The sequence below is a fragment of the Pristiophorus japonicus genome, chromosome 7 (genome assembly GCF_044704955.1).
Source record: "Pristiophorus japonicus isolate sPriJap1 chromosome 7, sPriJap1.hap1, whole genome shotgun sequence".
Taxonomy (NCBI): domain Eukaryota; kingdom Metazoa; phylum Chordata; class Chondrichthyes; family Pristiophoridae; genus Pristiophorus; species Pristiophorus japonicus.
The window spans coordinates 15,875,622-15,891,586 of NC_091983.1; the positions used below are offsets into that span (position 1 = coordinate 15,875,622).

General features: G+C 51.2%; 7 non-coding genes across 7 annotated transcripts; all 7 read left to right on the plus strand.

Moving 5' to 3' along the window:
* The first annotated feature begins 3 nt into the window (after positions 1 to 3).
* trnam-cau (transfer RNA methionine (anticodon CAU)) lies at positions 4 to 75 on the plus strand. Its single transcript has one exon. It is a non-coding gene; the product is annotated as a tRNA-Met (tRNA).
* Positions 76 to 5,173: 5,098 nt separating this feature from the next.
* trnam-cau (transfer RNA methionine (anticodon CAU)) lies at positions 5,174 to 5,245 on the plus strand. The gene has a single exon. It is a non-coding gene; the product is annotated as a tRNA-Met (tRNA).
* A 5,145-nt stretch (positions 5,246 to 10,390) lies between these two features.
* trnam-cau (transfer RNA methionine (anticodon CAU)) lies at positions 10,391 to 10,462 on the plus strand. The gene has a single exon. It is a non-coding gene; the product is annotated as a tRNA-Met (tRNA).
* A 1,232-nt stretch (positions 10,463 to 11,694) lies between these two features.
* Positions 11,695 to 11,766, plus strand: trnam-cau (transfer RNA methionine (anticodon CAU)). The gene has a single exon. It is a non-coding gene; the product is annotated as a tRNA-Met (tRNA).
* Positions 11,767 to 12,998: 1,232 nt separating this feature from the next.
* On the plus strand, positions 12,999 to 13,070 carry trnam-cau (transfer RNA methionine (anticodon CAU)). Its single transcript has one exon. It is a non-coding gene; the product is annotated as a tRNA-Met (tRNA).
* A 1,232-nt stretch (positions 13,071 to 14,302) lies between these two features.
* trnam-cau (transfer RNA methionine (anticodon CAU)) lies at positions 14,303 to 14,374 on the plus strand. Its single transcript has one exon. It is a non-coding gene; the product is annotated as a tRNA-Met (tRNA).
* A 1,232-nt stretch (positions 14,375 to 15,606) lies between these two features.
* On the plus strand, positions 15,607 to 15,678 carry trnam-cau (transfer RNA methionine (anticodon CAU)). Its single transcript has one exon. It is a non-coding gene; the product is annotated as a tRNA-Met (tRNA).
* The last annotated feature ends 287 nt before the right edge of the window (positions 15,679 to 15,965 follow it).

The following is a 15,965-nucleotide window of genomic DNA, read 5'->3' on the forward strand; positions in this document are numbered from 1 at the left end:
AGCAGCAGAGTGGCGCAGCGGAAGCGTGCTGGGCCCATAACCCAGAGGTCGATGGATCGAAACCATCCTCTGCTAAAGGCAACTTTTAATGTGGTTGCAGCCAACACTTGCACTGCAACTAATCCCAGCCTTGACAAGGATGCATCTCTAAAATCATTCTCTTTCAATTAATTTGAGGAGCTTTGGCTGATAGAGCACATTCATAAAATATGAGCTTGATATTAAAAGTCTTATTGTTTCCTCTTCTTTTACTAAATAAGTTTGCTGATCTGCAAGCAAATCGGATTATGATGCTGTGGCAATAACTGGGATCTGGCGTGGGCCGTAAATATAGCTGGATATCGGGTGTACATGAATGGTAGCAGTTGAGGTGGCAGTATTGGTTAAGGACAATGTTAGTGTTGACGAGAGAGGATGTCCTGTAAATATTGCAGGATACAGGCTGTTGGGCCTTCGGCCGCCGGAGGAAGACAGTGTTCCAAGATCAGGCCTTCAAATCTGGCACCAAGCTCATGGTATACAGGGCTGTAGTGATATCCGGCCTCCTGGGTGGCTCAGAGACATGGACCATATACAGCAATCACCTCAAATCGCTGGAGAAATACCACAACATCCTGCAAATCCCCTGGGAGGATAGACGCTTCAACGTCAGTGCTCTCGATCAAGCCAACATCCCCAGCATCGAAGCACTGACCACACTCGACCAGCTCCATTGGGCGGGCCACATTGTCCGCATTCTCGACACAAGACTCCCAAAACAAGCGCTCTACTAGGAATCCTAGACGGCAAGTGAGCCGCAGGTGGGCAGAGGGAACGTTTCAAGGACATCCTCAAAGCCTCCTTGATAAAGTGCAACATCCCCACCGACACCTGGGAATCTCTTGCCAAAGAGCGCCCTAAGTGGAGGAAGAGCATCCGGGAGGGCGCTGAGCACCTCGAGTCTCGCCGCCGAGAACATGCAGAAAACAAGCGCAGGCAGCGGAAGGAGCGTGCGGCAAACCAGACTCCCCACCCACCCTTTCCTTTAACCACTGTCTGCCCCAGCTGTGACAGAGACTGTAATTCCTGTATTGGACTGAACAGCCACCTGAGAACTCACATTTAGAGTGGAAGCAAGTCTTCCTCGATTTCGAGGGGCTGCCTCTGGTGATGACTGGAGCAGTGGTTAATCACGCCCATCCACCACGTGACCCCGCGGCCCAATCCGCTCACTAGAGCAGCTGTCAATCACACGCAACCGCAGCCAGCCATGTCCAAGCACAAGGAGGTGCAATTCATCAGTTCCAACACCAGCAGCAGAGTGGCGCAGCGGAAGCGTGCTGGGCCCATAACCCAGAGGTCGATGGATTGAAACCATCCTCTGCTAAAGGCAACTTTTAATGTGGTTGCAGCCAACACTTGCACTGCAACTAATCCCAGCCTTGACAAGGATGCATCTCTAAAATCATTCTCTTTCAATTAATTTGAGGAGCTTTGGCTGATAGAGCACATTCATAAAATATGAGCTTGATATTAAAAGTCTTATTGTTTCCTCTTCTTTTACTAAATATGTTTGCTGATCTGCAAGCAAATCGGATTATGATGCTGTGGCAATAACTGGGATCTGGCTCAAAGGGCAGGCGTGGGCCGTAAATATAGCTGGATATCGGGTGTACATGAATGGTAGCAGTTGAGGTGGCAGTATTGGTTAAGGACAATGTTAGTGTTGACGAGAGAGGATGTCCTGTAAATATTGCAGGATACAGGCTGTTGGGCCTTCGGCCGCCGGAGGAAGACAGTGTTCCAAGATCAGGCCTTCAAATCTGGCACCAAGCTCATGGTATACAGGGCTGTAGTGATATCCGGCCTCCTGGGTGGCTCAGAGACATGGACCATATACAGCAATCACCTCAAATCGCTGGAGAAATACCACAACATCCTGCAAATCCCCTGGGAGGATAGACGCTTCAACGTCAGTGCTCTCGATCAAGCCAACATCCCCAGCATCGAAGCACTGACCACACTCGACCAGCTCCATTGGGCGGGCCACATTGTCCGCATTCTCGACACAAGACTCCCAAAACAAGCGCTCTACTAGGAATCCTAGACGGCAAGTGAGCCGCAGGTGGGCAGAGGGAACGTTTCAAGGACATCCTCAAAGCCTCCTTGATAAAGTGCAACATCCCCACCGACACCTGGGAATCTCTTGCCAAAGAGCGCCCTAAGTGGAGGAAGAGCATCCGGGAGGGCGCTGAGCACCTCGAGTCTCGCCGCCGAGAACAAGCGCAGGCAGCGGAAGGAGCGTGCGGCAAACCAGACTCCCCACCCACCCTTTCCTTTAACCACTGTCTGCCCCAGCTGTGACAGAGACTGTAATTCCTGTATTGGACTGAACAGCCACCTGAGAACTCACTTTTAGAGTGGAAGCAAGTCTTCCTCGATTTCGAGGGGCTGCCTCTGGTGATGACTGGAGCAGTGGTTAATCACGCCCTTCCACCACGTGACCCCGCGGCCCAATCCGCTCACTAGAGCAGCTGTCAATCACACGCAACCGCAGCCAGCCATGTCCAAGCACAAGGAGGTGCAATTCATCAGTTCCAACACCAGCAGCAGAGTGGCGCAGCGGAAGCGTGCTGGGCCCATAACCCAGAGGTCGATGGATTGAAACCATCCTCTGCTAAAGGCAACTTTTAATGTGGTTGCAGCCAACACTTGCACTGCAACTAATCCCAGCCTTGACAAGGATGCATCTCTAAAATCATTCTCTTTCAATTAATTTGAGGAGCTTTGGCTGATAGAGCACATTCATAAAATATGAGCTTGATATTAAAAGTCTTATTGTTTCCTCTTCTTTTACTAAATATGTTTGCTGATCTGCAAGCAAATCGGATTATGATGCTGTGGCAATAACTGGGATCTGGCTCAAAGGGCAGGCGTGGGCCGTAAATATAGCTGGATATCGGGTGTACATGAATGGTAGCAGTTGAGGTGGCAGTATTGGTTAAGGACAATGTTAGTGTTGACGAGAGAGGATGTCCTGTAAATATTGCAGGATACAGGCTGTTGGGCCTTCGGCCGCCGGAGGAAGACAGTGTTCCAAGATCAGGCCTTCAAATCTGGCACCAAGCTCATGGTATACAGGGCTGTAGTGATATCCGGCCTCCTGGGTGGCTCAGAGACATGGACCATATACAGCAATCACCTCAAATCGCTGGAGAAATACCACAACATCCTGCAAATCCCCTGGGAGGATAGACGCTTCAACGTCAGTGCTCTCGATCAAGCCAACATCCCCAGCATCGAAGCACTGACCACACTCGACCAGCTCCATTGGGCGGGCCACATTGTCCGCATTCTCGACACAAGACTCCCAAAACAAGCGCTCTACTAGGAATCCTAGACGGCAAGTGAGCCGCAGGTGGGCAGAGGGAACGTTTCAAGGACATCCTCAAAGCCTCCTTGATAAAGTGCAACATCCCCACCGACACCTGGGAATCTCTTGCCAAAGAGCGCCCTAAGTGGAGGAAGAGCATCCGGGAGGGCGCTGAGCACCTCGAGTCTCGCCGCCGAGAACAAGCGCAGGCAGCGGAAGGAGCGTGCGGCAAACCAGACTCCCCACCCACCCTTTCCTTTAACCACTGTCTGCCCCAGCTGTGACAGAGACTGTAATTCCTGTATTGGACTGAACAGCCACCTGAGAACTCACTTTTAGAGTGGAAGCAAGTCTTCCTCGATTTCGAGGGGCTGCCTCTGGTGATGACTGGAGCAGTGGTTAATCACGCCCTTCCACCACGTGACCCCGCGGCCCAATCCGCTCACTAGAGCAGCTGTCAATCACACGCAACCGCAGCCAGCCATGTCCAAGCACAAGGAGGTGCAATTCATCAGTTCCAACACCAGCAGCAGAGTGGCGCAGCGGAAGCGTGCTGGGCCCATAACCCAGAGGTCGATGGATTGAAACCATCCTCTGCTAAAGGCAACTTTTAATGTGGTTGCAGCCAACACTTGCACTGCAACTAATCCCAGCCTTGACAAGGATGCATCTCTAAAATCATTCTCTTTCAATTAATTTGAGGAGCTTTGGCTGATAGAGCACATTCATAAAATATGAGCTTGATATTAAAAGTCTTATTGTTTCCTCTTCTTTTACTAAATATGTTTGCTGATCTGCAAGCAAATCGGATTATGATGCTGTGGCAATAACTGGGATCTGGCTCAAAGGGCAGGCGTGGGCCGTAAATATAGCTGGATATCGGGTGTACATGAATGGTAGCAGTTGAGGTGGCAGTATTGGTTAAGGACAATGTTAGTGTTGACGAGAGAGGATGTCCTGTAAATATTGCAGGATACAGGCTGTTGGGCCTTCGGCCGCCGGAGGAAGACAGTGTTCCAAGATCAGGCCTTCAAATCTGGCACCAAGCTCATGGTATACAGGGCTGTAGTGATATCCGGCCTCCTGGGTGGCTCAGAGACATGGACCATATACAGCAATCACCTCAAATCACTGGAGAAATACCACAACATCCTGCAAATCCCCTGGGAGGATAGACGCTTCAACGTCAGTGCTCTCGATCAAGCCAACATCCCCAGCATCGAAGCACTGACCACACTCGACCAGCTCCATTGGGCGGGCCACATTGTCCGCATTCTCGACACAAGACTCCCAAAACAAGCGCTCTACTAGGAATCCTAGACGGCAAGTGAGCCGCAGGTGGGCAGAGGGAACGTTTCAAGGACATCCTCAAAGCCTCCTTGATAAAGTGCAACATCCCCACCGACACCTGGGAATCTCTTGCCAAAGAGCGCCCTAAGTGGAGGAAGAGCATCCGGGAGGGCGCTGAGCACCTCGAGTCTCGCCGCCGAGAACAAGCGCAGGCAGCGGAAGGAGCGTGCGGCAAACCAGACTCCCCACCCACCCTTTCCTTTAACCACTGTCTGCCCCAGCTGTGACAGAGACTGTAATTCCTGTATTGGACTGAACAGCCACCTGAGAACTCACTTTTAGAGTGGAAGCAAGTCTTCCTCGATTTCGAGGGGCTGCCTCTGGTGATGACTGGAGCAGTGGTTAATCACGCCCTTCCACCACGTGACCCCGCGGCCCAATCCGCTCACTAGAGCAGCTGTCAATCACACGCAACCGCAGCCAGCCATGTCCAAGCACAAGGAGGTGCAATTCATCAGTTCCAACACCAGCAGCAGAGTGGCGCAGCGGAAGCGTGCTGGGCCCATAACCCAGAGGTCGATGGATCGAAACCATCCTCTGCTAAAGGCAACTTTTAATGTGGTTGCAGCCAACACTTGCACTGCAATTAATCCCAGCCTTGACAAGGATGCATCTCTAAAATCATTCTCTTTCAATTAATTTGAGGAGCTTTGGCTGATAGAGCACATTCATAAAATATGAGCTTGATATTAAAAGTCTTATTGTTTCCTCTTCTTTTACTAAATAAGTTTGCTGATCTGCAAGCAAATCGGATTATGATGCTGTGGCAATAACTGGAATCTGGCTCAAAGGGCAGGCGTGGGCCGTAAATATAGCTGGATATCGGGTGTACATGAATGGTAGCAGTTGAGGTGGCAGTATTGGTTAAGGACAATGTTAGTGTTGACGAGAGAGGATGTCCTGTAAATATTGCAGGATACAGGCTGTTGGGCCTTCGGCCGCCGGAGGAAGACAGTGTTCCAAGATCAGGCCTTCAAATCTGGCACCAAGCTCATGGTATACAGGGCTGTAGTGATATCCGGCCTCCTGGGTGGCTCAGAGACATGGACCATATACAGCAATCACCTCAAATCGCTGGAGAAATACCACAACATCCTGCAAATCCCCTGGGAGGATAGACGCTTCAACGTCAGTGCTCTCGATCAAGCCAACATCCCCAGCATCGAAGCACTGACCACACTCGACCAGCTCCATTGGGCGGGCCACATTGTTCGCATTCTTAACACAAGACTCCAAAAACAAGCGCTCTACTAGGAATCCTACACGGCAAGTGAGCCGCAGGTGGGAAGAGGGAACGTTTCAAGGACATCCTCAAAGCCTCCTTGATAAAGTGCAACATCCCCACCGACACCTGGGAATCTCTTGCCAAAGAGCGCCCTAAGTGGAGGAAGAGCATCCGGGAGGGCGCTGAGCACCTCGAGTCTCGCCGCCGAGAACATGCAGAAAACAAGCGCAGGCAGCGGAAGGAGCGTGCGGCAAACCAGACTCCCCACCCACCCTTTCCTTTAACCACTGTCTGCCCCAGCTGTGACAGAGACTGTAATTCCCGTATTGGACTGAACAGCCACCTGAGAACTCACTTTTAGAGTGGAAGCAAGTCTTCCTCGATTTCGAGGGGCTGCCTCTGGTGATGACTGGAGCAGTGGTTAATCACGCCCATCCACCACGTGACCCCGCGGCCCAATCCGCTCACTAGAGCAGCTGTCAATCACACGCAACCGCAGCCAGCCATGTCCCAGCACAAGGAGGTGCAATTCATCAGTTCCAACACCAGCAGCAGAGTGGCGCAGCGGAAGCGTGCTGGGCCCATAACCCAGAGGTCGATGGATCAAAACCATCCTCTGCTAAAGGCAACTTTTAATGTGGTTGCAGCCAACACTTGCACTGCAACTAATCCCAGCCTTGACAAGGATGCATCTCTAAAATCATTCTCTTTCAATTAATTTGAGGAGCTTTGGCTGATAGAGCACACTCATAAAATATGAGCTTGATATTAAAAGTCTTATTGTTTCCTCTTCTTTTACTAAATAAGTTTTGCTGATCTGCAAGCAAATCGGAATATGATGCTGTGGCAATAACTGGGATCTGGCTCAAAGGGCAGGCGTGGGCCGTAAATATAGCTGGATATCGGGTGTACATGAATGGTAGCAGTTGGGGTGGCAGTATTGGTTAAGGACAATGTTAGTGTTGACGAGAGAGGATGTCCTGTAAATATTGCAGGATACAGGCTGTTGGGCCTTCGGCCGCCGGAGGAAGACAGTGTTCCAAGATCAGGCCTTCAAATCTGGCACCAAGCTCATGGTATACAGGGCTGTAGTGATATCCGGCCTCCTGGGTGGCTCAGAGACATGGACCATATACAGCAATCACCTCAAATCGCTGGAGAAATACCACAACATCCTGCAAATCCCCTGGGAGGATAGACGCTTCAACGTCAGTGCTCTCGATCAAGCCAACATCCCCAGCATCGAAGCACTGACCACACTCGACCAGCTCCATTGGGCGGGCCACATTGTCCGCATTCTTAACACAAGACTCCAAAAACAAGCGCTCTACTAGGAATCCTACACGGCAAGTGAGCCGCAGGTGGGAAGAGGGAACGTTTCAAGGACATCCTCAAAGCCTCCTTGATAAAGTGCAACATCCCCACCGACACCTGGGAATCTCTTGCCAAAGAGCGCCCTAAGTGGAGGAAGAGCATCCGGGAGGGCGCTGAGCACCTCGAGTCTCGCCGCCGAGAACATGCAGAAAACAAGCGCAGGCAGCGGAAGGAGCGTGCGGCAAACCAGACTTCCCACCCACCCTTTCCTTCAACCACTGTCTTCCCCAGCTGTGACAGAGACTGTAATTCCCGTATTGGACTGAACAGCCACCTGAGAACTCACATTTAGAGTGGAAGCAAGTCTTCCTCGATTTCGAGGGACTGCCTCTGGTGATGACTGGAGCAGTGGTTAATCACGCCCATCCACCACGTGACCCCGCGGCCCAATCCGCTCACTAGAGCAGCTGTCAATCACACGCAACCGCAGCCAGCCATGTCCCAGCACAAGGAGGTGCAATTCATTATTTCCAGCACCAGCAGCAGAGTGGCGCAGCGGAAGCGTGCTGTGCCCATAACCCAGAGGTCGATGGATCGAAACCATCCTCTGCTAAAGGCAACTTTTAATGTGGTTGCAGCCAACACTTGCACTGCAACTAATCCCAGCCTTGACAAGGATGCATCTCTCAAATCATTCTCTTTCAATTAATTTGAGGAGCTTTGGCTGATAGAGCACACTCATAAAATATGAGCTTGATATTAAAAGTCTTATTGTTTCCTCTTCTTTTACTAAATAAGTTTGCTGATCTGCAAGCAAATCGGAATATGATGCTGTGGCAATTATTGGGATCTGGCTCAAAGGGCAGGCGTGGGCCGTAAATATAGCTGGATATCGGGTGTACATGAATGGTAGCAGTTGGGGTGGCAGTATTGGTTGAGGACAATGTTAGTGTTGACGAGAGAGGATGTCCTGTAAATATTGCAGGATACAGGCTGTTGGGCCTTCGGCCGCCGGAGGAAGACAGTGTTCCAAGATCAGGCCTTCAAATCTGGCACCAAGCTCATGGTATACAGGGCTGTAGTGATATCCGGCCTCCTGGGTGGCTCAGAGACATGGACCATATACAGCAATCACCTCAAATCACTGGAGAAATACCACAACATCCTGCAAATCCCCTGGGAGGATAGACGCTTCAACGTCAGTGCTCTCGATCAAGCCAACATCCCCAGCATCGAAGCACTGACCACACTCGACCAGCTCCATTTGGCGGGCCACATTGTCCGGATTCTCGACACAAGACTCCCAAAACAAGCGCTCTACTAGGAATCCTACACGGCAAGTGAGCCGCAGGTGGGCAGAGGGAACGTTTCAAGGACATCCTCAAAGCCTCCTTGATAAAGTGCAACATCCCCACCGACACCTGGGAATCTCTTGCCAAAGAGCGCCCTAAGTGGAGGAAGAGCATCCGGGAGGGCGCTGAGCACCTCGAGTCTCGCCGCCGAGAACATGCAGAAAACAAGCGCAGGCAGCGGAAGGAGCGTGCGGCAAACCAGACTCCCCACCCACCCTTTCCTTTAACCACTGTCTGCCCCAGCTGTGACAGAGACTGTAATTCCTGTATTGGACTGAACAGCCACCTGAGAACTCACTTTTAGAGTGGAAGCAAGTCTTCCTCGATTTCGAGGGGCTGCCTCTGGTGATGACTGGAGCAGTGGTTAATCACGCCCATCCACCACGTGACCCCGCGGCCCAATCCGCTCACTAGAGCAGCTGTCAATCACACGCAACCGCAGCCAGCCATGTCCAAGCACAAGGAGGTGCAATTCATCAGTTCCAACACCAGCAGCAGAGTGGCGCAGCGGAAGCGTGCTGGGCCCATAACCCAGAGGTCAATGGATCGAAACCATCCTCTGCTAAAGGCAACTTTTAATGTGGTTGCAGCCAACACTTGCACTGCAACTAATCCCAGCCTTGACAAGGATGCATCTCTAAAATCATTCTCTTTCAATTAATTTGAGGAGCTTTGGCTGATAGAGCACACTCATAAAATATGAGCTTGATATTAAAAGTCTTATTGTTTCCTCTTCTTTTACTAAATAAGTTTGCTGATCTGCAAGCAAATCGGAATATGATGCTGTGGCAATTATTGGGATCTGGCTCAAAGGGCAGGCGTGGGCCGTAAATATAGCTGGATATCGGGTGTACATGAATGGTAGCAGTTGGGGTGGCAGTGTTGGTTAAGGACAATGTTAGTGTTGACGAGAGAGGATGTCCTGTAAATATTGCAGGATACAGGCTGTTGGGCCTTCGGCCGCCGGAGGAAGACAGTGTTCCAAGATCAGGCCTTCAAATCTGGCACCAAGCTCATGGTATACAGGGCTGTCGTGATATCCGGCCTCCTGGGTGGCTCAGAGACATGGACCATATACAGCAATCACCTCAAATCGCTGGAGAAATACCACAACATCCTGCAAATCCCCTGGGAGGATAGACGCTTCAACGTCAGTGCTCTCGATCAAGCCAACATCCCCAGCATCGAAGCACTGACCACACTCGACCAGCTCCATTGGGCGGGCCACATTGTCCGCATTCTCGACACAAGACTCCCAAAACAAGCGCTCTACTAGGAATCCTAGACGGCAAGTGAGCCGCAGGTGGGCAGAGGGAACGTTTCAAGGACATCCTCAAAGCCTCCTTGATAAAGTGCAACATCCCCACCGACACCTGGGAATCTCTTGCCAAAGAGCGCCCTAAGTGGAGGAAGAGCATCCGGGAGGGCGCTGAGCACCTCGAGTCTCGCCGCCGAGAACATGCAGAAAACAAGCGCAGGCAGCGGAAGGAGCGTGCGGCAAACCAGACTCCCCACCCACCCTTTCCTTTAACCACTGTCTGCCCCAGCTGTGACAGAGACTGTAATTCCCGTATTGGACTGAACAGCCACCTGAGAACTCACTTTTAGAGTGGAAGCAAGTCTTCCTCGATTTCGAGGGGCTGCCTCTGGTGATGACTGGAGCAGTGGTTAATCACGCCCATCCACCACGTGACCCCGCGGCCCAATCCGCTCACTAGAGCAGCTGTCAATCACACGCAACCGCAGCCAGCCATGTCCCAGCACAAGGAGGTGCAATTCATTATTTCCAGCACCAGCAGCAGAGTGGCGCAGCGGAAGCGTGCTGGGCCCATAACCCAGAGGTCGATGGATCGAAACCATCCTCTGCTAAAGGCAACTTTTAATGTGGTTGCAGCCAACACTTGCACTGCAACTAATCCCAGCCTTGACAAGGATGCATCTCTAAAATCATTCTCTTTCAATTAATTTGAGGAGTTTTGGCTGATAGAGCACACTCATAAAATATGAGCTTGATATTAAAAGTCTTATTGTTTCCTCTTCTTTTACTAAATAAGTTTGCTGATCTGCAAGCAAATCGGAATATGATGCTGTGGCAATTATTGGGATCTGGCTCAAAGGGCAGGCGTGGGCCGTAAATATAGCTGGATATCGGGTGTACATGAATGGTAGCAGTTGGGGTGGCAGTGTTGGTTAAGGACAATGTTAGTGTTGACGAGAGAGGATGTCCTGTAAATATTGCAGGATACAGGCTGTTGGGCCTTCGGCCGCCGGAGGAAGACAGTGTTCCAAGATCAGGCCTTCAAATCTGGCACCAAGCTCATGGTATACAGGGCTGTAGTGATATCCGGCCTCCTGGGTGGCTCAGAGACATGGACCATATACAGCAATCACCTCAAATCACTGGAGAAATACCACAACATCCTGCAAATCCCCTGGGAGGATAGACGCTTCAACGTCAGTGCTCTCGATCAAGCCAACATCCCCAGCATCGAAGCACTGACCACACTCGACCAGCTCCATTGGGCGGGCCACATTGTCCGCATTCTTAACACAAGACTCCAAAAACAAGCGCTCTACTAGGAATCCTACACGGCAAGTGAGCCGCAGGTGGGAAGAGGGAACGTTTCAAGGACATCCTCAAAGCCTCCTTGATAAAGTGCAACATCCCCACCGACACCTGGGAATCTCTTGCCAAAGAGCGCCCTAAGTGGAGGAAGAGCATCCGGGAGGGCGCTAAGCACCTCGAGTCTCGCCGCCGAGAACATGCAGAAAACAAGCGCAGGCAGCGGAAGGAGCGTGCGGCAAACCAGACTTCCCACCCACCCTTTCCTTCAACCACTGTCTTCCCCAGCTGTGACAGAGACTGTAATTCCCGTATTGGACTGAACAGCCACCTGAGAACTCACATTTAGAGTGGAAGCAAGTCTTCCTCGATTTCGAGGGACTGCCTCTGGTGATGACTGGAGCAGTGGTTAATCACGCCCATCCACCACGTGACCCCGCGGCCCAATCCGCTCACTAGAGCAGCTGTCAATCACACGCAACCGCAGCCAGCCATGTCCCAGCACAAGGAGGTGCAATTCATCAGTTCCAACACCAGCAGCAGAGTGGCGCAGCGGAAGCGTGCTGGGCCCATAACCCAGAGGTCGATGGATCGAAACCATCCTCTGCTAAAGGCAACTTTTAATGTGGTTGCAGCCAACACTTGCACTGCAACTAATCCCAGCCTTGACAAGGATGCATCTCTAAAATCATTCTCTTTCAATTAATTTGAGGAGTTTTGGCTGATAGAGCACACTCATAAAATATGAGCTTGATATTAAAAGTCTTATTGTTTCCTCTTCTTTTACTAAATAAGTTTGCTGATCTGCAAGCAAATCGGAATATGATGCTGTGGCAATTATTGGGATCTGGCTCAAAGGGCAGGCGTGGGCCGTAAATATAGCTGGATATCGGGTGTACATGAATGGTAGCAGTTGGGGTGGCAGTATTGGTTGAGGACAATGTTAGTGTTGACGAGAGAGGATGTCCTGTAAATATTGCAGGATACAGGCTGTTGGGCCTTCGGCCGCCGGAGGAAGACAGTGTTCCAAGATCAGGCCTTCAAATCTGGCACCAAGCTCATGGTATACAGGGCTGTAGTGATATCCGGCCTCCTGGGTGGCTCAGAGACATGGACCATATACAGCAATCACCTCAAATCACTGGAGAAATACCACAACATCCTGCAAATCCCCTGGGAGGATAGACGCTTCAACGTCAGTGCTCTCGATCAAGCCAACATCCCCAGCATCGAAGCACTGACCACACTCGACCAGCTCCATTGGGCGGGCCACATTGTCCGCATTCTCGACACAAGACTCCCAAAACAAGCGCTCTACTAGGAATCCTACACGGCAAGTGAGCCGCAGGTGGGCAGAGGGAACGTTTCAAGGACATCCTCAAAGCCTCCTTGATAAAGTGCAACATCCCCACCGACACCTGGGAATCTCTTGCCAAAGAGCGCCCTAAGTGGAGGAAGAGCATCCGGGAGGGCGCTGAGCACCTCGAGTCTCGCCGCCGAGAACATGCAGAAAACAAGCGCAGGCAGCGGAAGGAGCGTGCGGCAAACCAGACTTCCCACCCACCCTTTCCTTTAACCACTGTCTGCCCCAGCTGTGACAGAGACTGTAATTCCTGTATTGGACTGAACAGCCACCTGAGAACTCACATTTAGAGTGGAAGCAAGTCTTCCTCGATTTCGAGGGACTGCCTCTGGTGATGACTGGAGCAGTGGTTAATCACGCCCATCCACCACGTGACCCCGCGGCCCAATCCGCTCACTAGAGCAGCTGTCAATCACACGCAACCGCAGCCAGCCATGTCCCAGCACAAGGAGGTGCAATTCATTATTTCCAGCACCAGCAGCAGAGTGGCGCAGCGGAAGCGTGCTGGGCCCATAACCCAGAGGTCGATGGATCGAAACCATCCTCTGCTAAAGGCAACTTTTAATGTGGTTGCAGCCAACACTTGCACTGCAACTAATCCCAGCCTTGACAAGGATGCATCTCTAAAATCATTCTCTTTCAATTAATTTGAGGAGTTTTGGCTGATAGAGCACACTCATAAAATATGAGCTTGATATTAAAAGTCTTATTGTTTCCTCTTCTTTTACTAAATAAGTTTGCTGATCTGCAAGCAAATCGGAATATGATGCTGTGGCAATTATTGGGATCTGGCTCAAAGGGCAGGCGTGGGCCGTAAATATAGCTGGATATCGGGTGTACATGAATGGTAGCAGTTGGGGTGGCAGTGTTGGTTAAGGACAATGTTAGTGTTGACGAGAGAGGATGTCCTGTAAATATTGCAGGATACAGGCTGTTGGGCCTTCGGCCGCCGGAGGAAGACAGTGTTCCAAGATCAGGCCTTCAAATCTGGCACCAAGCTCATGGTATACAGGGCTGTAGTGATATCCGGCCTCCTGGGTGGCTCAGAGACATGGACCATATACAGCAATCACCTCAAATCACTGGAGAAATACCACAACATCCTGCAAATCCCCTGGGAGGATAGACGCTTCAACGTCAGTGCTCTCGATCAAGCCAACATCCCCAGCATCGAAGCACTGACCACACTCGACCAGCTCCATTGGGCGGGCCACATTGTCCGCATTCTTAACACAAGACTCCAAAAACAAGCGCTCTACTAGGAATCCTACACGGCAAGTGAGCCGCAGGTGGGAAGAGGGAACGTTTCAAGGACATCCTCAAAGCCTCCTTGATAAAGTGCAACATCCCCACCGACACCTGGGAATCTCTTGCCAAAGAGCGCCCTAAGTGGAGGAAGAGCATCCGGGAGGGCGCTAAGCACCTCGAGTCTCGCCGCCGAGAACATGCAGAAAACAAGCGCAGGCAGCGGAAGGAGCGTGCGGCAAACCAGACTTCCCACCCACCCTTTCCTTCAACCACTGTCTTCCCCAGCTGTGACAGAGACTGTAATTCCCGTATTGGACTGAACAGCCACCTGAGAACTCACATTTAGAGTGGAAGCAAGTCTTCCTCGATTTCGAGGGGCTGCCTCTGGTGATGACTGGAGCAGTGGTTAATCACGCCCATCCACCACGTGACCCCGCGGCCCAATCCGCTCACTAGAGCAGCTGTCAATCACACGCAACCGCAGCCAGCCATGTCCCAGCACAAGGAGGTGCAATTCATCAGTTCCAACACCAGCAGCAGAGTGGCGCAGCGGAAGCGTGCTGGGCCCATAACCCAGAGGTCGATGGATCGAAACCATCCTCTGCTAAAGGCAACTTTTAATGTGGTTGCAGCCAACACTTGCACTGCAACTAATCCCAGCCTTGACAAGGATGCATCTCTAAAATCATTCTCTTTCAATTAATTTGAGGAGTTTTGGCTGATAGAGCACACTCATAAAATATGAGCTTGATATTAAAAGTCTTATTGTTTCCTCTTCTTTTACTAAATAAGTTTGCTGATCTGCAAGCAAATCGGAATATGATGCTGTGGCAATTATTGGGATCTGGCTCAAAGGGCAGGCGTGGGCCGTAAATATAGCTGGATATCGGGTGTACATGAATGGTAGCAGTTGGGGTGGCAGTATTGGTTGAGGACAATGTTAGTGTTGACGAGAGAGGATGTCCTGTAAATATTGCAGGATACAGGCTGTTGGGCCTTCGGCCGCCGGAGGAAGACAGTGTTCCAAGATCAGGCCTTCAAATCTGGCACCAAGCTCATGGTATACAGGGCTGTAGTGATATCCGGCCTCCTGGGTGGCTCAGAGACATGGACCATATACAGCAATCACCTCAAATCACTGGAGAAATACCACAACATCCTGCAAATCCCCTGGGAGGATAGACGCTTCAACGTCAGTGCTCTCGATCAAGCCAACATCCCCAGCATCGAAGCACTGACCACACTCGACCAGCTCCATTGGGCGGGCCACATTGTCCGCATTCTCGACACAAGACTCCCAAAACAAGCGCTCTACTAGGAATCCTACACGGCAAGTGAGCCGCAGGTGGGCAGAGGGAACGTTTCAAGGACATCCTCAAAGCCTCCTTGATAAAGTGCAACATCCCCACCGACACCTGGGAATCTCTTGCCAAAGAGCGCCCTAAGTGGAGGAAGAGCATCCGGGAGGGCGCTGAGCACCTCGAGTCTCGCCGCCGAGAACATGCAGAAAACAAGCGCAGGCAGCGGAAGGAGCGTGCGGCAAACCAGACTCCCCACCCACCCTTTCCTTTAACCACTGTCTTCCCCAGCTGTGACAGAGACTGTAATTCCTGTATTGGACTGAACAGCCACCTGAGAACTCACATTTAGAGTGGAAGCAAGTCTTCCTCGATTTCGAGGGACTGCCTCTGGTGATGACTGGAGCAGTGGTTAATCACGCCCATCCACCACGTGACCCCGCGGCCCAATCCGCTCACTAGAGCAGCTGTCAATCACACGCAACCGCAGCCAGCCATGTCCCAGCACAAGGAGGTGCAATTCATTATTTCCAGCACCAGCAGCAGAGTGGCGCAGCGGAAGCGTGCTGGGCCCATAACCCAGAGGTCGATGGATCGAAACCATCCTCTGCTAAAGGCAACTTTTAATGTGGTTGCAGCCAACACTTGCACTGCAACTAATCCCAGCCTTGACAAGGATGCATCTCTAAAATCATTCTCTTTCAATTAATTTGAGGAGTTTTGGCTGATAGAGCACACTCATAAAATATGAGCTTGATATTAAAAGTCTTATTGTTTCCTCTTCTTTTACTAAATAAGTTTGCTGATCTGCAAGCAAATCGGAATATGATGCTGTGGCAATTATTGGGATCTGGCTCAAAGGGCAGGCGTGGGCCGTAAATATAGCTGGATATCGGGTGT